The sequence below is a fragment of the Amblyomma americanum genome, chromosome 5 (genome assembly GCF_052857255.1).
Source record: "Amblyomma americanum isolate KBUSLIRL-KWMA chromosome 5, ASM5285725v1, whole genome shotgun sequence".
In the NCBI taxonomy this organism is placed as follows: Eukaryota; Metazoa; Arthropoda; class Arachnida; order Ixodida; family Ixodidae; genus Amblyomma; species Amblyomma americanum.
In genome coordinates this window covers 135993700-136014317 of record NC_135501.1, presented here as the reverse complement: position 1 = coordinate 136014317, position 20618 = coordinate 135993700, and the positions used below count along the sequence as shown (strand labels likewise).

The following is a 20618-nucleotide window of genomic DNA, read 5'->3' as shown; positions in this document are numbered from 1 at the left end:
TAATCTCCGTACCCTCTACGGTCACCTCCATGGTCATGCAACGGCGTTTGACCATGGAGGTGACCGTAGAGGGTAGGCGAGGGTGAAAACGCAGGTGGCCACCCTAGTCAAACGAAACATCACGGCGGTGCAGCATAACATCGGGAGTACACAAATAGGCCATGCTCTCGTAGAACTGATACCGCGAAGAAAGAGAGAAAGTAGCTTGTTCGTATTAAATGTCTACAGTTCTCCCAAACAAAGGAAATGTGAATTCGGGGATCTCTTCGCAGTGACGCGACGTAAGATAAAGAACAACCCGCTGTTGATCGTGGGGGACTTTAATGCTCACCATTCGGCATGGGAATATAAACAGGCTTCTATCAAGGGCAGGAAATTGTGGGACGACATACAGACTCATAATCTGGATTTGATAACCGACCTGCTGCAACCCACAAGGAAGGGAAATAGTGTCGCGAGTGACACAACACCTGACCTCACCTTGACGGGGAGCGGCACTAGAGCCACGTGGTGCAATACAAACGAGGATATGGGAAGCGATCACAAGATCATAGAAGTGGTGGTAGAAGGAGGCCCGACAATTCCCGGGAAACGGAAGGTAGAGGCCGTCAATTGGGACGCTTTCAGGGCACTCGGGGACAACCCGGCTCCCGTCTCTGACATTGCGGAATGGAGCGATGGGGTGGTACGGTCTGCTAAAGAGGCCACCGAAGCGGTGGAAATCGAGGGGGACAACGAAGCCGTAGACAGGAGATTAATAAATCTCTGGAGGAAAAAGAAAGGGTTGGAGGATCGACTTCGACAAAGGAGATGGGATCGGAATATCAGGAAACAGATAGCGGCTTTAAACAGAGAAATTGAAGAGCACGCAATCGCACTCATGAAGCAGAATTGGGGGAACGTCTGCGATCAGATGGAGACGAATATGAGTACCGCACGAACGTGGCGACTTCTTCGCCACCTCTTAGATCCGGATAGCACAAAGTCAGCGTCCAAACAACAGCTGGAAAGACTGGCGCATCAGTTTGAAGGCACTAAGAAGGAACTCTTAGAAGAAGTTCGCAACAGGTACATAAATCCCGCCGGACCCGAACCCCTCCCGGACTATGAAGGGGGAGAGAATTCAGAATTAGACGCCCCGCTCTTCCTGGCAGAAGTCAGAGCGGAGATTAATCGCCTGCGGACTAAGTCAGCAGCGGGGCCGGATAGAGTGAGCAACAGAATGCTTCGTAATTTAGACGACAGGTCCATCGCCAACATCGCAACGTACATGCAGGAGTGCTGGGAGAAAGGGACGATACCACAGGAGTGGAAACTCGCAAATCTCATTTTCATTCCCAAGTCGGGGAAGAAACTGGGCCTTGAGAACCTCAGGCCGATATCGCTCACCTCCTGCGTGGGTAAGCTTATGGAACATGTCGTTCAGACGCGGCTCAGTAGGTACATAGAGGACAATGGGCTATACCCAGACACCATGATCGGCTTCCGACCAAAGCTGTCGGCATGCGACGTGATGCTGCAACTCAAGGACCAAATTATAGACAAGCAAACTCGAGACACGAAAGTGATTGTGGGGTTGGATGTGGCAAAGGCATTTGACAACGTGAGGCACGTGTCGATCTTGGAGAATCTGAACTCACTAAATGTAGGTAAGAGAGTGTATAGTTACATCAAGGACTTTCTTACGAACAGGAAAGCCACTCTCAAGATAGGGGAAGACTCCATCGAGGACATTATACTTGGTAACACAGGAACGCCGCAAGGCTCGGTGTTATCACCGACCCTCTTCAACATTGTGATGTTGAGACTCCCCGAACTGTTGGCGGACATTGAGAATTTAAACCACACAATATACGCGGATGACATAACATTATGGATAAATAAGGGGAGTGATGGACAAATTGAAAGCTCTCTGCAAAAAGCAATTGACATCATTGAAGAGTACCTGAAACCCAAGGGACTTAAATGCTCGGCCGAAAAGTCGGAAGCACTGTTCCTGATGCCCCCTGGAAAACGGCAGCTTCACCAAAAGCACGAGGCAGACATCCACCTGTATGTCAATGGCGGAGAGATCCCCGCGGTTGACAGTATCCGCGTCCTCGGGCTAAGGATTCAGGCGAATCGGAAGAATCATGAAACGCTTGCTAGATTAGAAGCTAGTGCAAATCAGACGTGTCGTCTTATCAGAAGAATAGCGAATAGGCACGCTGGGATGAAGGAGGCGAATCTCTTGAGACTCGTGCAAGCCTTCGTAATCAGTAGGATAATGTACGTGGCACCCTACCTGAAACTCAACGGAGCGGAACGAAACAAGCTCGAAATCATTATCAGGAAAAGTGTCAAGGTCGCACTCGGCCTACCCCCGAACACATCCACCGAGAGACTTATGAAGCTAGGGGTCTCCAGCACTCTCGCGGAGCTCATTGAGGCTGCCCTTACCGCTCAGCATCAAAGGCTACTTGGTTCTGAAACGGGGAGGAAAATTTTAGAGAGATTGAACTACGAGCCCAAATATGAACATGCCCGCTCACGAGACATACTACGACAAATCAGGGACAAGATTAAAATCCCTCCGCTGCCCAGAAACATGCACCCCGCCTTTCACGAAGGGAGGCGCAAAGACAGGTCAGAAGCATTACATGCTAGGTATACAGGTCGACAGGACGTCCTGTATACGGACGCTGCAATATATGAGAGCAAAGCCGCACACGCGACTGTGGCGGTTAAGGAAGACGGAACCCCGGTGGCGTGCTGCACAGTCAGTGGTGTCAAGACAGTAGAAGCTGAGGAAGTGGCGATAGCCTTAGCCGCCAGTTAAGGAGGGGTCAAGGTGGTCATTAGCGATTCAAAAAACGCTGTGAGAAATTACGAATCGGGGAGGGTGACGGAGACTGCCATCCGTATATTAAGCAGGGAAGGAGGACCCAGAGAACTGGTTCTGCTCGTTTGGGCACCAGCTCACCAAGGACTTAAAGGGAACGAGGAGGCTCATTTGGTCGCCCGAGGTCTCACTTACCGGTCGACCCCTGGGACCTCCCAAATCTCTGGAAGTACAAACAGCACAGAGGATATGCGCGCATACCAGGAAATCACACAATACTACAGACTAAATCGTCAGATTTATCCGGGAGCGGACAAAACGCTCAATAAAAAAGAGGAGGTTCTTTGGAGGAAATTACAGACAGGGGTTTTTCCCAACCCAGTACTCTACAGCAAGTGGCATCCTACAGTATTCAGGTCAAAGTGCAAATTTTGCGATCAGCCAGCAAATTTGGTCCACATGGTGTGGACGTGCCCGGCTAAATATGATAGCTCACGCACTATAGAATCCTGGGAGGCTTTGCTCCGCAGCCCAGACCCCAACGTCCAGCAAGACATCATCGGTCAAGCCCTTGCTGCTGCTGTATCCCAAGGGATCCCGGCCGACGGCTAGGGCCGACAGGGGAGATGGACTTCTCTCCTGGCGTTCATTGACTGGTGTTACAATAAAGTTGTTTCTCTCTCTCTCTTGGCGGCGCGGATTATCATCGAGCAGGTTAGACAGGGCGTATGTACCGACGGGCCTTTCGAGGACAGTGTATGCTGCTAGGGTAATGACGCTGCCATCCTCGTCGCTATACATATTAGACCATCGTCCCTTTCTTCTGTCACTCGGGGTTCCGGTGCCTGCAGTGTCTCCTCACAGATCATGGCGTTTGGATGTGTGCATCTTTCACGATACCAGCACTAGAGAAGGGCTGGGACTTGCGTTTTTCGGTTGTTAGGGCCATGCCTGGTGACAGGGACCGCCTAAAGGGGAAGTGACGTCACCATTGCGCTGCTTCTGGTCGAGCCTTTAAGGCTCGCGTCTCAGATGAGGTTCGCGTGGTGACGGAGAAGCTGCGTGTAGCTCAGCGCACTCCCCATCGTCGCTTATGTGCGCATGGAAAGAGGAGCTTTCGGAGCGTGTACAGCGTCTTTTGCTATCATCCTCGTTGACAGCGGATGCATAGCGGTTGACAGCGGTTGACAGCGGCTGTTGTCGACGCAGTTCAGCTGCTGACCCTTAGGTGCTTCGGTTTGCGTGCCTGGAAGTGTTGTGCCCCTGCTTCTACATCTTCCGCCAGTGCTGTTGTCCAGCCAGTTGGCAGAAATTTCAGTGCGTTTTTCGTCAATTTCTGGGATACTGCTCAATCGCTTCTGGTGATCGCGATGAGGTTTCCGCACACCCATTTTTTGCAGGCTTGCCGGAGGCTGGCGCTGAACTTCATGACGACCTTAATGGCTCCGCCAACAACAGGTGAAATCAAGGAGGCGTGAGATTCCATGAAACGAGGCTCAGCGCCTAGGTCAGATGTTCTTCCTGTGGAGTTCTGTTTACAATTATGGCTTATTGTAGGCTACGTTTTCTCAGATGTGTTAAAAATCTGCTTCACTTGGCATGTCTTTCCAAATTCATTTAAAAGACGCCGCATTATACTTAATTCCTAAGAAGCCTCCTTTCTCAATGTGTATGGCCGATTGGCGCCCTATCACCCTACTAAATTCAGATTACAAAGTATTAGCAATCTTACTCCTTCACCGTCTATGGACTCGCTTCCCGTCCCTCATTTCCTCCCATCAGGTTTGCTCCATCCCGGGTCGTGAAATACATAGTTTAATATACTATACGGCAGCGCACACAGGGTCTTTTTGTTTCCCTCGACCAGGAGAAGGCGTTCGACTTTTTAGAGCATGAGTATATTTACGGTACACTGGATGCTTCCGGTTTCTCACCTTCTTTCATGCTTCTCATTACAGGAATGTAGATATATTTCAAGCACTCTGTTTGTCGATGGCCGTGAAAGTGCCGCATTTGATACTGGAAGCGGCGTCCGTCATGGTTGTCCACTCCCCCTCCCCTTTTGTTTGCCTTTCCTCTTGGCAGTCAATCACCACTCTCTTATTAGAGGCCTGGCTTTGCCAGGCAGTGAGGCAGTATGCGGCACCGCTTATGCAGATGACGTTACACTCTACTTAGGTGATGAACGCAGCCTGCTCGAAGCTTTAAACGTTTTTCGTGAGTACGCCTCCTTGTCAGGGGCTGCTCTTAATTATTCGAAGAGTCGTTACATTTTTGTGGGCTCTCCTCAGAGACGTATTAAATGTGCGATACTTTTGCAGTGGTACGCGCAGATGCGCATTTTAGGCGTGACCTGCGACTGTGCTGGAATATGGGACGCTATGTTGTCATCGGTCTTAGAGCGCATTACAGCGCGTGTGCGGAGGGCGCTGACATTTGACCTGCCTCTGCTTGAGAGGCGCTACCTGGTTCAATCGTTCATGCTGGGTGCCTTCTGGTGCCTTTGCCACATTGTTATACCACCCCTGCTGCTCGTCATAAGGCGGGTGTAGGCTACAGTGTTTATCTTTTTTTTGGTCGGGCATAACTAAGCTTGTGGCTCGGGCTGTTCTTGGACAGCCACGGGAGAGAGGCGGTTTTGCCTTTCCAACTTTGTCCATCATGTCCTCGTTGTTAGCTTTAAAGTGCATTTTGCGTATCCTGCTGGGGGCGGCGTCTCCGGCGCGAACCCTGGCACGGTACTTTTTGGGCCCTTCTTGCTGCTTTCTGAATCCCTCGGCCACTGTTAATCTTGTTGTTGTGCCGGCGGCTCGCCGCTCACCGATGTGCCGCGTACAGTGGGCGTGCAAAGCGTCGACACGTCTCGCAGACCATTTACGCGACTTTATTCGGAAACTAGGCTGGGCAGTGCTACCTACTTGTGATCGGCTAGAGAAGTGGGGTGTTTTACAATCCAGAACCTGTCCGAATCGCCTGCTTCAGAAATCTAATCGCCACACTGCAGTGACCTGCGTGGTAGCGCGTGTCTTCTGGCGCGCGGTTCATGCAGGAATTCTGTGCGCAGGGCATTTCGAGCTTTGTCTACCGCGGCCGCTTCACCAGCGGCCGTTTTGCTCGCCTGTTAATTGTTGCGGGTCTTTGTAGTTTACGACGCGGTCGATGCACCGCGGTCGCTGGTGGCTTTCGACGTCGCACTGTGTGGCCAATACTTGGCCGTCTTCGAAAGGAGCTGCTCAGTTTCTTGTCGGAGGAGGTGTTTTTCTTGGTAGAGGAATAGTTCCTCCGGCAGTTGTCGTGCTCATTCATTTCTGTTAACAAGGATCGTCTGTTCTGGTCTTTAGACCAAACTGGCGCTGAGGTGTTTTTCTTACGTGTCAGATTATTGCTGTTTCACTTTTCTGTCAATATATATGCTATCCCATTTTGCATCGCTCGCATGCAGTTCCTGTTAGTTGCTCAGATGCTTATGATACCTCCGTAATTAGCTTGCCTTACATGCTTAGCCTCATGTCTACTTGTGAAAGTGAATGTATCCGATAGCCTTGGCCAGTGTACACATGTAAATAAAATATTTTCTAATCATCATTGATGATTCGTTTTGAAAATTTGTTTTGAGCTAAGGAAATGGCAGTAACTGTCAAAATATATCGGTGGTCACCCTAATCGCGCCGTAAGGAACGGGTAAACGTAGTTGGGCGGAAGGCCGTACAAGGTCATCCTCCGGCGAACGCGACGACTGCTTTACCTAGCGCAGTGAAGCTTTTTGCTTCAATATAAGGACCTTTACCTTCATTGGTAGTGCGTATCTATGACAGCATAGGACACCGTCAACTCTGTACATTTTTCTTGGCACGTCGTCTCAATTTAGCGTTTCGGTGAAATCCGCACCGAGTAATTTGATAGTTGGCACGATTTCAATCATATTGCTGCCAAACATTAAGTTCAAGTTCGCTTGGATAGTTTTATTGTTCAGACAGAAAAATATAGGACTTGTTTTCTTGGCATTTGCTTTGACACAATTCTTATCAGGTCATTTGCGTAAAATATTGAAAAAACTGGTTTCCTCGTGTCAATAAATAACGTTCATTTTTACCGGCCAGTAGCATCACGAGATCGTCTGCATAATATTTTAAAGTGACAGGCAAGGGTTGACAAAAATGTCATTAATCTTGATACTGAAGAATAATTGGCCAAAAGGCTACCCTGTGGAACTACAGACAAAATAAGCTGTAAGCTAGATCAGCTATAAATAATCACTATTATCTGCTTACGGTGTTTGAGATAGAATTCTATTCATGACAGGGATTTTCCTCTAATTTCTTTATGGCTTTGTTTATGTAATAGCCTATGTTAGTTGATTATATGAAATGCTTTCGAAAAATGAATATAAATTCCAAGAACGATTTGTATTTGTTCCAAAGCATTTATGGTTTCGTCTTTTTGCTTAATGCAATCTCTGTTGACCTCTTTTGCCTGAAGCCATACTGACAGTCGGATACGTGTAGTGTTTTATTAAGAATGCATTTAATCTAGTATACAGTATTGTGCGTTTTTATCGTGAAAACTTTCGAAAATTTCCCCGCTTCAACCGCTAGCTCATTGCGGTGAAACTGCACACAGAGCTTGCGGATTATGGTAACTTTTGTATCGTAGCAAGTTTCACAGCGGTACTTGCTTAATTGAGCCGTGCATGATGCGAAAACATTATCGTCTACGTAGAGATCGGCGAACCAAAACCCGCAAAGAACGTTTTTCGCTGAAGGGTGGCTGTGGCGCCATCCGTTTTTGCAGTGGAAAACGGCACGCCAAGGCCGCCGAGGCGAGCCATTAACCCCTGAACAGCTTTCAGGCCTGCGCGTCATGTGACGCGATGTCAACGACGTCACTGCGCGCCGGCTGAGGGCCGCGAGCGATTGCCGTGCGCTCGCCTCGTGGGAACTGATGCCACAGACAGGCTCGTCGACCGCCAGGTTGGCGCGATTTATCAGGGCAAATACAAATAATTAAGATTACGAACTGAATTATACATATTTATTTATCACAGCAGACTCTGTCTGTATGCATATTTACAGATAGTTACGACTACAGATCGTTCGTGGCCAAAATACATGACAGACAGAAAACGATATTGCGCTGTAATGTAGACGGATGTTGCCTTTTATACTGCGTGCTATAAAATCGTAAACAACTGACATCCGAAACTAGTTGTTGCACCAATAAGAGATACACACAGTTACAATACCAATCTGTATATTAAAGTAGGCCCTGTGGCACGGTACGAGTTTCAAATGAATGCGAGGAAGCAGAACATAGCGCATTGCAATGCCAAGCGGTATAAAACGAAACCCATACTCGCATATTAACTGTAGATTAGAAGAAAATATTTCATCCATTTTTCAGAGTAGGTGGCCGCCCTTCAATGGCATAAAACACAACATATTACTTTGTAGAGTCGAAGACATGCAAAGAAACCACAGTACATTTGTTGCGCCCATCAGCATGAGGCCGGCATGATGAAGGAAAAATGATTGCTTTTAATGGCTGGAATGCTAGAACGTCTAATGGAGTGGAGCCGAGAAGCACGTAACACCGGCACGAGGAGCGAGCTCAATTCGACCGCACTTCGACGTCGTTATCTTCGACGACTGGTGCTGCTCCTGCTGCGCAAGGCCGCTGCTGCTGCTACAGAAGCCCCCCCCCACCCCCCTGCTAGTGAAGGAGTCCGGTGAAGCTGGGAGCCGGAACGATACTTTCCGCTTCTGAGAAGTGGCAGAGAAAGATGGCGGAGGAGGGCAGCCGGCCGGTGTGGGCAGAGAAAGCACACATGAAGGTCCAGTGGGTGGGGCGTCCTCTGTGAAGGCTGGCTTCAAGAGGTCGATTTAAACGGTGTCATTGCGCCCATGAACGTCGAAGACGAAAAACTTGGCTGTTCTTTCGAGGACACGGAAGGGACCATAGTAGGGGCGCTGAAGCGGCTTGCGGATAGAGTCTCGTCGAACAAAGACGTGCGTGCAAGTCGCTAGTTCACATGGAACATGGGAAGATGGTCGAGACTGGCGTCGGAGATGTGGTGCTGTGAGATGGCGGCAAAAAATTGCGAAGCTGCGTCACGTAATCGGAAGGGTCGGAGCTTGTAGACGAATAAGCAGATTCGAAAAATTCACCGGCAAGACGCAGGGGTGAGCCGAAAACAAGCTCTGCCGGAGTGCAATGAAGATCTTGTTCCAGTGTAGCACGGAGGCTGAGCATAACCAGCGGTAGGGAGCCAGTCCAGTGGGTGGTGTCGAGTTGGGCTTTGAAGGATATTTTTAGCGAACGATGGAAGCGTTCGTTCATACCATTGGCGATTAGGTGGTAAGCAGTAGTTCTAGTTCGGGAAGTTCCAAGTAAAATCATAAGGTTATGAAAAGTGAAGATTCAAACTGGGCGCCACGATCAGTGGTGGTGGTCGAGGGAACCCCGTACCGGGAGACCCAACCGGCGACGAAGGTTCTGGAGATAGTGTCACTGGTGGCGTCAGGCAGAGGGAACGCTTCGGGCCAGCGAGTGAACCGATCGATGCAAGTAAGAAGATATGATAGTCCAGCGGAAGGTGGCCAGGGACCCAGTATATCGATGTGGACGTTGTCAAAACGGGTTGACGGCGGAGGGAACGAGCCGAAGGAAGAGGTCGTGTGTCGCTGTGTTTTAGACTGCTGGCAAGCCAGGCAGGCACTTTCCCAGGCGCGCACGTCCTTGATGCCGGGCCGGACGTAACGTTTTGTGGGTAGCGCCTCTGCTTGAGAGGCGCTACCTGGTTCAATCGTTCATGCTGGGTGCCTTCTGGTGCCTTTGCCACATTGTTATACCACTCCTGCTGCTCGTCATAAGGCGGGTGTAGGCTACAGTGTTTATCTTTTTTTTGGTCGGGCATAACTAAGCTTGTGGCTCGGGCTGTTCTTGGACAGCCACGGGAGAGAGGCGGTTTTGCCTTTCCAACTTTGTCCATCATGTCCTCGTTGTTAGCTTTAAAGTGCATTTTGCGTATCCTGCTGGGGGCGGCGTCTCCGGCGCGAACCCTGGCACGGTACTTTTTGGGCCCTTCTTGCTGCTTTCTGAATCCCTCGGCCACTGTTAATCTTGTTGTTGTGCCGGCGGCTCGCCGCTCACCGATGTGCCGCGTACAGTGGGCGTGCAAAGCGTCGACACGTCTCGCAGACCATTTACGCGACTTTATTCGGAAACTAGGCTGGGCAGTGCTACCTACTTGTGATCGGCTAGAGAAGTGGGGTGTTTTACAATCCAGAACCTGTCCGAATCGCCTGCTTCAGAAATCTAATCGCCACACTGCAGTGACCTGCGTGGTAGCGCGTGTCTTCTGGCGCGCGGTTCATGCAGGAATTCTGTGCGCAGGGCATTTCGAGCTTTGTCTACCGCGGCCGCTTCACCAGCGGCCGTTTTGCTCGCCTGTTAATTGTTGCGGGTCTTTGTAGTTTACGACGCGGTCGATGCACCGCGGTCGCTGGTGGCTTTCGACGTCGCACTGTGTGGCCAATACTTGGCCGTCTTCGAAAGGAGCTGCTCAGTTTCTTGTCGGAGGAGGTGTTTTTCTTGGTAGAGGAATAGTTCCTCCGGCAGTTGTCGTGCTCATTCATTTCTGTTAACAAGGATCGTCTGTTCTGGTCTTTAGACCAAACTGGCGCTGAGGTGTTTTTCTTACGTGTCAGATTATTGCTGTTTCACTTTTCTGTCAATATATATGCTATCCCGTTTTGCATCGCTCGCATGCAGTTCCTGTTAGTTGCTCAGATGCTTATGATACCTCCGTAATTAGCTTGCCTTACATGCTTAGCCTCATGTCTACTTGTGAAAGTGAATGTATCCGATAGCCTTGGCCAGTGTACACATGTAAATAAAATATTTTCTAATCATCATTGATGATTCGTTTTGAAAATTTGTTTTGAGCTAAGGAAATGGCAGTAACTGTCAAAATATATCGGTGGTCACCCTAATCGCGCCGTAAGGAACGGGTAAACGTAGTTGGGCGGAAGGCCGTACAAGGTCATCCTCCGGCGAACGCGACGACTGCTTTACCTAGCGCAGTGAAGCTTTTTGCTTCAATATAAGGACCTTTACCTTCATTGGTAGTGCGTATCTATGACAGCATAGGACACCGTCAACTCTGTACATTTTTCTTGGCACGTCGTCTCAATTTAGCGTTTCGGTGAAATCCGCACCGAGTAATTTGATAGTTGGCACGATTTCAATCATATTGCTGCCAAACATTAAGTTCAAGTTCGCTTGGATAGTTTTATTGTTCAGACAGAAAAATATAGGACTTGTTTTCTTGGCATTTGCTTTGACACAATTCTTATCAGGTCATTTGCGTAAAATATTGAAAAAACTGGTTTCCTCGTGTCAATAAATAACGTTCATTTTTACCGGCCAGTAGCATCACGAGATCGTCTGCATAATATTTTAAAGTGACAGGCAAGGGTTGACAAAAATGTCATTAATCTTGATACTGAAGAATAATTGGCCAAAAGGCTACCCTGTGGAACTACAGACAAAATAAGCTGTAAGCTAGATCAGCTATAAATAATCACTATTATCTGCTTACGGTGTTTGAGATAGAATTCTATTCATGACAGGGATTTTCCTCTAATTTCTTTATGGCTTTGTTTATGTAATAGCCTATGTTAGTTGATTATATGAAATGCTTTCGAAAAATGAATATAAATTCCAAGAACGATTTGTATTTGTTCCAAAGCATTTATGGTTTCGTCTTTTTGCTTAATGCAATCTCTGTTGACCTCTTTTGCCTGAAGCCATACTGACAGTCGGATACGTGTAGTGTTTTATTAAGAATGCATTTAATCTAGTATACAGTATTGTGCGTTTTTATCGTGAAAACTTTCGAAAATTTCCCCGCTTCAACCGCTAGCTCATTGCGGTGAAACTGCACACAGAGCTTGCGGATTATGGTAACTTTTGTATCGTAGCAAGTTTCACAGCGGTACTTGCTTAATTGAGCCGTGCATGATGCGAAAACATTATCGTCTACGTAGAGATCGGCGAACCAAAACCCGCAAAGAACGTTTTTCGCTGAAGGGTGGCTGTGGCGCCATCCGTTTTTGCAGTGGAAAACGGCACGCCAAGGCCGCCGAGGCGAGCCATTAACCCCTGAACAGCTTTCAGGCCTGCGCGTCATGTGACGCGATGTCAACGACGTCACTGCGCGCCGGCTGAGGGCCGCGAGCGATTGCCGTGCGCTCGCCTCGTGGGAACTGATGCCACAGACAGGCTCGTCGACCGCCAGGTTGGCGCGATTTATCAGGGCAAATACAAATAATTAAGATTACGAACTGAATTATACATATTTATTTATCACAGCAGACTCTGTCTGTATGCATATTTACAGATAGTTACGACTACAGATCGTTCGTGGCCAAAATACATGACAGACAGAAAACGATATTGCGCTGTAATGTAGACGGATGTTGCCTTTTATACTGCGTGCTATAAAATCGTAAACAACTGACATCCGAAACTAGTTGTTGCACCAATAAGAGATACACACAGTTACAATACCAATCTGTATATTAAAGTAGGCCCTGTGGCACGGTACGAGTTTCAAATGAATGCGAGGAAGCAGAACATAGCGCATTGCAATGCCAAGCGGTATAAAACGAAACCCATACTCGCATATTAACTGTAGATTAGAATAAAATATTTCATCCATTTTTCAGAGTAGGTGGCCGCCCTTCAATGGCATAAAACACAACATATTACTTTGTAGAGTCGAAGACATGCAAAGAAACCACAGTACATTTGTTGCGCCCATCAGCATGAGGCCGGCATGATGAAGGAAAAATGATTGCTTTTAATGGCTGGAATGCTAGAACGTCTAATGGAGTGGAGCCGAGAAGCACGTAACACCGGCACGAGGAGCGAGCTCAATTCGACCGCACTTCGACGTCGTTATCTTCGACGACTGGTGCTGCTCCTGCTGCGCAAGGCCGCTGCTGCTGCTACAGAAGCCCCCCCCCACCCCCCTGCTAGTGAAGGAGTCCGGTGAAGCTGGGAGCCGGAACGATACTTTCCGCTTCTGAGAAGTGGCAGAGAAAGATGGCGGAGGAGGGCAGCCGGCCGGTGTGGGCAGAGAAAGCACACATGAAGGTCCAGTGGGTGGGGCGTCCTCTGTGAAGGCTGGCTTCAAGAGGTCGATTTAAACGGTGTCATTGCGCCCATGAACGTCGAAGACGAAAAACTTGGCTGTTCTTTCGAGGACACGGAAGGGACCATAGTAGGGGCGCTGAAGCGGCTTGCGGATAGAGTCTCGTCGAACAAAGACGTGCGTGCAAGTCGCTAGTTCACATGGAACATGGGAAGATGGTCGAGACTGGCGTCGGAGATGTGGTGCTGTGAGATGGCGGCAAAAAATTGCGAAGCTGTGTCACGTAATCGGAAGGGTCGGAGCTTGTAGACGAATAAGCAGATTCGAAAAATTCACCGGCAAGACGCAGGGGTGAGCCGAAAACAAGCTCTGCCGGAGTGCAATGAAGATCTTGTTCGTGTAGCACGGAGGCTGAGCATAACCAGCGGTAGGGAGCCAGTCCAGTGGGTGGTGTCGAGTTGGGCTTTGAAGGATATTTTTAGCGAACGATGGAAGCGTTCGTTCATACCATTGGCGATTAGGTGGTAAGCAGTAGTTCTAGTTCGGGAAGTTCCAAGTAAAATCATAAGGTTATGAAAAGTGAAGATTCAAACTGGGCGCCACGATCAGTGGTGGTGGTCGAGGGAACCCCGTACCGGGAGACCCAACCGGCGACGAAGGTTCTGGAGATAGTGTCACTGGTGGCGTCAGGCAGAGGGAACGCTTCGGGCCAGCGAGTGAACCGATCGATGCAAGTAAGAAGATATGATAGTCCAGCGGAAGGTGGCCAGGGACCCAGTATATCGATGTGGACGTTGTCAAAACGGGTTGACGGCGGAGGGAACGAGCCGAAGGAAGAGGTCGTGTGTCGCTGTGTTTTAGACTGCTGGCAAGCCAGGCAGGCACTTTCCCAGGCGCGCACGTCCTTGATGCCGGGCCGGACGTAACGTTTTGTGGGAAGATGCTGCGTGGCGCGAATTCCGGGATGGGACAGGCCGTCGAGGGCGTCGAAGACAAGACGACGAAAGGCAGGGGGCATCAAAGGGCGCAGCGTGCCGGTCGAAGTGTCGCAGATGATGGGGATGGGGCACGAAGGGAGGAGAATTTCACGGAGAACCAGTGAACGAGGATTCTTACAAAGGTCCAAACTTCCGGGTCATGTTGCTTCGCTTATGCGAGGGCGGCAAAGTCGAGGTGAACTGGTAGAGCAGCAGAGCCGACGGAAGCAGTAACACGTGACAGAGCATCCGCGGGGGCGTTGTCAAAACCGTGCACGTGTCTGATGACGGTCGTGAAATCTGCCACGTACGAAAGGTGACGAATTTCACGGGGCGAGAATTTACCGCTCCCCGATTTGATGGCAAAAACAAGTGGTTCGTGGTCGGTTGCGATGTGGAATTGCTGACCTTCTAGGAGGTGCTTGAAATGTCGCACGGACATGTACATGGCAGGGAGTTCACGGCCGAAAGTACTGTAGCGGCTTTCGGCAGCGGAAAACTTGCGGGAGAAAAAAGATAAAGGGCTCCAAGAACCATCCACGAGCTGGTGGAGCACGGCTCCAACGCCGGAGTCGGAGGCGTCGGTCATGAGGCGGAGGGGTGCATCAGGGCATAGATGGGCAAGGAGAGCGAGGTCGGATAGCTTTGTTTTGGCGGCCTGGAAATAATCCAGAGCAGCTGAAGACCATGTCAGTTGTGCGGAGTTTTTCTTGCCTTGAAGCATGTCGTCAGTGGTTTGAGGAGTGCCGCACAGTGAGGGAAAAAACTGCGACAAAAATTGATAAGGCTGAGAAATTCACGGAGCTTGCGGATTGAGGCAGGCTGAGGAAAGTCTTGAATGACCTGGACATTTGATGGAAGAGGCTGGATGCCAGAGCTGTTGACACGGTGGCCAAGGAAGTCGAGCTCCGACTTGCCGAATTCACATTTTGCTCGGTTGATAATGAGGCCGTAATCAGAGAGACGTTGAAAAAGCTGCCGAAGGTGTGGCAAGTGCTGCTCCGTATCGCAGCTGAAAACGAGGTCATCGATGTAGGCCATGCAGAAAGGTAGACCCCTTGTAACCGTGTCGGCGAAACGTTGAAATGTCTGGCGAGAAATACGAAGGTCAAATGGCATGCGGAGGTATTCGAAGAGGCCGAATGGTGTGATGATTGCAGTTTTAAGCACGTCCGATGGTTCAACAGATATTTGATGGTAGGCCTTGACGAGATCGATTGTAGAGAAAATTGTAGCGCCATGCAGCGCGGCGGTAAAGTCCGCGATGTGAGGTAGGGGATAACGGTCCGGAACAGTAGCGTTGTTGAGGGCCCGGTAATCGCACAGGGACGCCAGTCCCCTCGGGATTTCTTTGGTACCACGTGGAGAGGGGATGCCCATGGGCTAGATGAAGGTCGGATAATGACGAGCTCCAGCATGTGTTCGAACTCGTTGCGGCCGATTTGTAAACGGTCTGGAGCAAGGCGACGGGCTCGAGCGTGGGTTGGTGGGCCAGTGGTCACAATGTGATGCATGACCTGGTGTTTGACGGGCAGTAAGAAGTTGGAAAGACGGATCAGAGATGGGTATTCATCCAGGAGGGCTTCATAGGCCAACTGATGTGGGCTGGGTATACTGGCAAGTGGTTCGCGAAGATGGAAGCCCTGAACAGAGAATTTCGTCGTGCCGTCTACGAGACACTTGGTATGCATGTTGACCAGCAGCTTGGAGTGGCGCAGAAAATCAGCTCCGAGGATGGGGTAACGTACATCCGCGACGAGGAAAACCCATCGGAGGCCCAAATTGAGTGTGAGAGCACGGTCGCCATACGTAGCGATGGGGGTGAGGTTGACGGCTTGTAGCGATTGGCCGGTGCGGCGAGAAGGTGAGGATGTAATGGTGCAGGGGAGGACTCTCACCTCTGCTCCGGTGTCGACAAGAAAACGAAGGCCCGAGATCTGGTCGCGAATGAAGAATAAGCGGCTGTTTTCCGGGGTGACACCACTTGCGCCTCTAGTGGTGTCGTGGGAAGTTTCCCTGGAAGCGACAGGGAGGGGTACACCGATGCGCTGCTTCACCAAAGGTGCGGTGATACCAGCACTCGCTGGCTTGAAGAAGTGAGGTAGCACTACGTCGGAAAGATGAGGCCCGGCGACGGGAAGGCGAAAGAGAGCGGGAGGTCGACAGTGTGGCAATTTGGTCGGAGAGACGTGTGATCTGCGCTTCGAAGTCATCACGGAGGCTCTGAAGGTCCACGTTGTAGGGAAGAGGTGATGGCGAGGTGGGAGGCAGGGACACTGCGCCGAGAGAAAGTGTGGAGCAAGGATCGTTCATGACGGAATCCACCAGCTGAGCGAGCTTCTCCAAAGACAACCGCTGGGCGGGCACAAGCACCAGGTGGACCGACGACGGCAAACGCTGAAGGAAAAACTCAAGCAGGAAGGCTTAGTCGAAGGTGGCAGCCTTGTCGCCCAGGAGCTGCTGGAGCCGCCGCAACAACTGTGTTGGTTTGCGGTCCCTTAGTTCTTCGGAGGAGATAAGCTGCTGCAGGCGGCGATGTTCCGAGACGGCTGTTCGCTTTATGAGTTCTGCAGCCAACGTGTCAAACGGGGCTGAGGCGGGTGGATTTATGAGAATGTCGCAGGACGTCGGTGGCAATCTCAGGTGGTAGCGACGCAGCGACGTGATGAAACTTCTGCGCCTGGCTGGTGATGCGGCCAATAGTGACTTGAGGAGTCAGAGTTGAGGATCGGCCGGCGAGAACTGGGGAAGGCGAAGGGACAGCGCAGAGACTGCACTGGAGGGTCCGTCACCGGGCATGGCGGAGGCGTTGTCGTCGGCGTTGACCATGGTGAGGCGGGTGTTCGAGCGGACGTCCGGAGTCACCAGTTTGTAGCGCCCATCAGCATTATGCCGGCATGATGAAGGAAAAATGACTGCTTTTAATGGCTGGAATGCTAGAACGTCTAACGGTGTGGAGCCGAGAAGCACCTGACACCGGCACGAGGAGCAAGCTCAATTCGACCGCACTTCGACGCCGTTATCTTCGACGACTGGTGCTGCTCCTGCTGCGCAAGGCCGCTGCTGCTGCGACACATTAAACACACTTCTGACTAAACTTTGGACTAGGTTATAATAAATGACACCAAGAACCAGTTATTTCACTGCTGCAGGTACAGGAATGCACAAGGAATCCGCTGCACAAACTGCATTGCACAATAATATAGACACTAATACAATAATACATAATAGACACTGCAACAACAGTACAATAATAGACATTGCACAAGAAGAGCACATAGAAACGAAAGGTGTGACAACTAAGTCATTCACGTACCGCAGCAGGCACTGTCCGAGGTTCAGCTCAGTAAAATAACAACATTGCACTTAATTACCAAAATACTTAAAGATTTCAGATTAAAAACAAAGAACTGTCATTTAAACCCTGGGCTAGAAAGCATGCATGACGCAAACAAAAGAAGGCTCATTGCGCTACAACATGCAGAAGTTCGCCAAAGAAAGTCTGCCCCCCCCCACTTGGCCGCTGTCTCAGCGCGTTTGTGCATGCTCAGCAGACAATGCAGTAGACAACACCGCTGTGCCCAGCGTTACTATTGCCGGCACTTTTGGCCAAAGACTCCCAGTAGTCCATGTGAAAGCGCATGACTTCGACCACACTTTTTGGAGTGCTGCTCGAATAGCGAGGGCATCTATCGAGTTTTCCTTCCTCCATGTTCGTGTATCATGTCAGATGCATCAAAAGGTTGCGGGCTGGAGAGGTCACATCATCTGGTTTGAAGAACAAAAGCTTGGAGCAGGCCCAATGAGGTCAAGCTTTGTTGGAACAAGGGAATTTCAGCCTTGCTGATTTGCTTTGCGAATCTATATTGCTGATTCGCTTTGCGAATTTATTATAATCTGGGGTAAAGCCCCCGATTATAATAAGGTGTGAAAGATTAATTAAAGGTGTCAGGCCTTTTACATCCTGAACTGGTCGTCCAGTTCTAGCCACGTCGATCATCGTTGTCTTTGTGTCTTCATCAGTCCTGTCAGGCACAAGAGTGTTCACGAGGTACTTGATGGTTCCTGTTTGGCATAGTAAAAAAATCGAAAACCACACAAATTTAGAACTTTATAAAGATTTCACACAGTTCAGTGCTAAATTTTGGCACATTTGTTCACAGCAGACTATTTCTGAGAAATCACTTCTACAATACATTTTTAAAAACTGAAAATGTGCAATGATCTTGAAATATGATATTGCTGCTCCAAATAAGGTACAATTTTGCCTCTGAGCTGAGAAGTGGCAAGGCCAAATACACTGTATACTGAGGTAGGTGCCTAAAGAAAAGCTGAAAATCTGCCTCAACAAGTCTTATCAGAAAGCAGACTGCATTCTCACTTTTGTTATCTTTACTAACTGTCCAACAGATGTCCCAGGGTGCAAACACCATCCACAGCCGTAGTACCCATTTGAATTGGGTTAAGTGCTGCATGGCTGCCCATTCAGGTGCATCAGCACAGCAGCTGAAGCTGTATTACCTGCGTAAGCAAGCACTTTTTTTTTTTCGTGCTAAAAAAATCACAAATTACCAAATTTGCAACGAATACTACAGATTATTTCATGTGCTCTTACAACATCAAGGCACTTTTGAAGTACAAACAACATTTTATATAGTTTTTCGATTTGTTACATTTGCTGTAACCCCGTATGTGTACTCTGCCATTTAATCAACTGCAGCATGATTGAGCACTACATGTATAGTCTGGCAACACAATATCAAGCAGTGCACAAATAGTGTCATGAGTAGCACTACATGAGAACGTCACACCATTGTGCAGGTGCACTGGTGATGGCTTGAATTGGCAGGAAAAACAAGCTGCTCAACTTGTACCCTCTGTATCTGCACTAAACTATCAATAGTTGTGCATGTCATTTTCCATTGTATCTTTTTCCCCAAGGACAATGGATAATATGCTGACTGAGGAAACCAGCTTGCCCATCAGCATACCCTTACACGTTAGTCTATGCACTCCATCTCAATGGCATTTACAAACAAGAATGGTCTGAACCTCTGCTGTTCGAACAGTTTCTATTAACAGAAAAAAATTACCTTTGAGTGCACAGTTTCGTTGCCTGCTGTTCATGTGATGTCTTCGGTTGACAAACTGTCCATTTGCTCCACAAATGTGTTCAATAGCAGAGTCATGTCAGGATGCTTCTGGCCATACCAGAGTGCAGATACAAGCACATTTTTCTGCCTAATGTGTGCTGGCAGTTCGTTCACTGTCATTTGAATTTGGTCACACAGAAAATTTTAATGATTTGAAAACCGGGCTTCTGTCTGTATTAATAGTGATGGTGAGGTCATTTTTGGATGCCAATTTATGCCTAAGCTCTCTGTACAGTGAGCCATCTATTATGTCTGCCATCCCATCCTTGTCAACAGACAGACTCTGCTTTAAGGAATCAAGTCTCTCACAAAGTGCGCCAACAACATCATTTCCAGATAGTAAAGATGAAAGCAACTTCACAATGGGCACTGTTAAAATAAAGTATCCATCCTGCAGCATCTGCTGGCTGCTGTAGTGATGCCCGCACACAGAGCATGTTTCTCGTTCTGCATTTCTCTCGGCACGATCGCCAGTGGTCTCGGCAAGAAGCTTCATACAGTTTCCACAGTAGAACTGGAAATGGGTGGCTTTAATTTCAACCCCGACACTCTTTTTTAAGTGATAGTTTGTCAATGGTATATCGTTCCGAGCAAGCACGTGCATTATTAGCCTTTGGAGGGCTTCAACTCCCTTCCACGGAAGGCCAAACTCCAAAACAAAGTTCACCGTTAATGCCAGGAAATCATCGGCAGAAAAGCTAGTCTTCCTGCGGCACTTCTGATAATTCTTGATCGATGGGAGGCTGTGACTCGCCACTTGAAGTTGACGCCACTTCACCTACCGATTCAGTATACAAGTGGCCTTCAGCCGTAGTCTCGGCATCCTCTGTGGGTTGTGTCTGTGCTGGCTGCTGCGCTTCACTCTGTGGAGTTGCTATCGAGACCTCTGCATGGCTGGCAAAGACACTGCTGTCCGGTTGAGTAACGTCGGTGGCCTGCTGCGGTGCACATGATTTCTGCGCGCGCCAGGCTGACCTCTGAAGATAAGTTTTCGTTGAATATGGGATGGAGGAGGTGCTGTCTGGGTTAAGGTATTCTTTCCTACGGGCCATACTCCTGTGCAGTTTCAATGAAACGCTGAACTCACGATGCAAGCACCTCACTACTAAAATATATACAGCAGAATCTTGTTGATACGATTCTCACGGGCACCGAAAATAAAAACGTATTACAGTGAAAGCTCGTTAATTCGAATTCCACGGGGACGCTTAACGAGTTCGAATTAAGCCGAATTCGAAATAACGAAAGGCATGAAAAAAAACGCCAGAAACGAGACTGGGTTGCTAGAAAACACTTGCAACTCACTTTATTCATTGACGAAAGTAATCAGTGATCACTTTCTGCTTTTTTTCTTTGAAAGCAATGTTCATCACTTTGCTTTCCAAAGTGCGACATTGACGCAGAGCATCATCCTCGCCCTCCTCAAAACTGAAAAACAGGCGCGCGACACCGATCGCCTCCATCACTTGCGAAGCTGAAGGCCGCACTGGCGCCTCTTCTTCGTCGTCTTT

The 20618-nt window shown here is 49.1% G+C and overlaps 1 protein-coding gene and 1 pseudogene across 1 annotated transcript in view; one reads left to right on the top strand and one right to left on the bottom strand.

Moving 5' to 3' along the window:
- The window catches only part of LOC144132719 (uncharacterized), an 85492-nt gene that overhangs the window by 45256 nt on the left and 19618 nt on the right, over positions 1-20618 (top strand). The gene's annotated exons all lie outside the window — the stretch shown is intronic.
- LOC144134225 (uncharacterized) lies at positions 16379-20159 on the bottom strand (annotated as a pseudogene).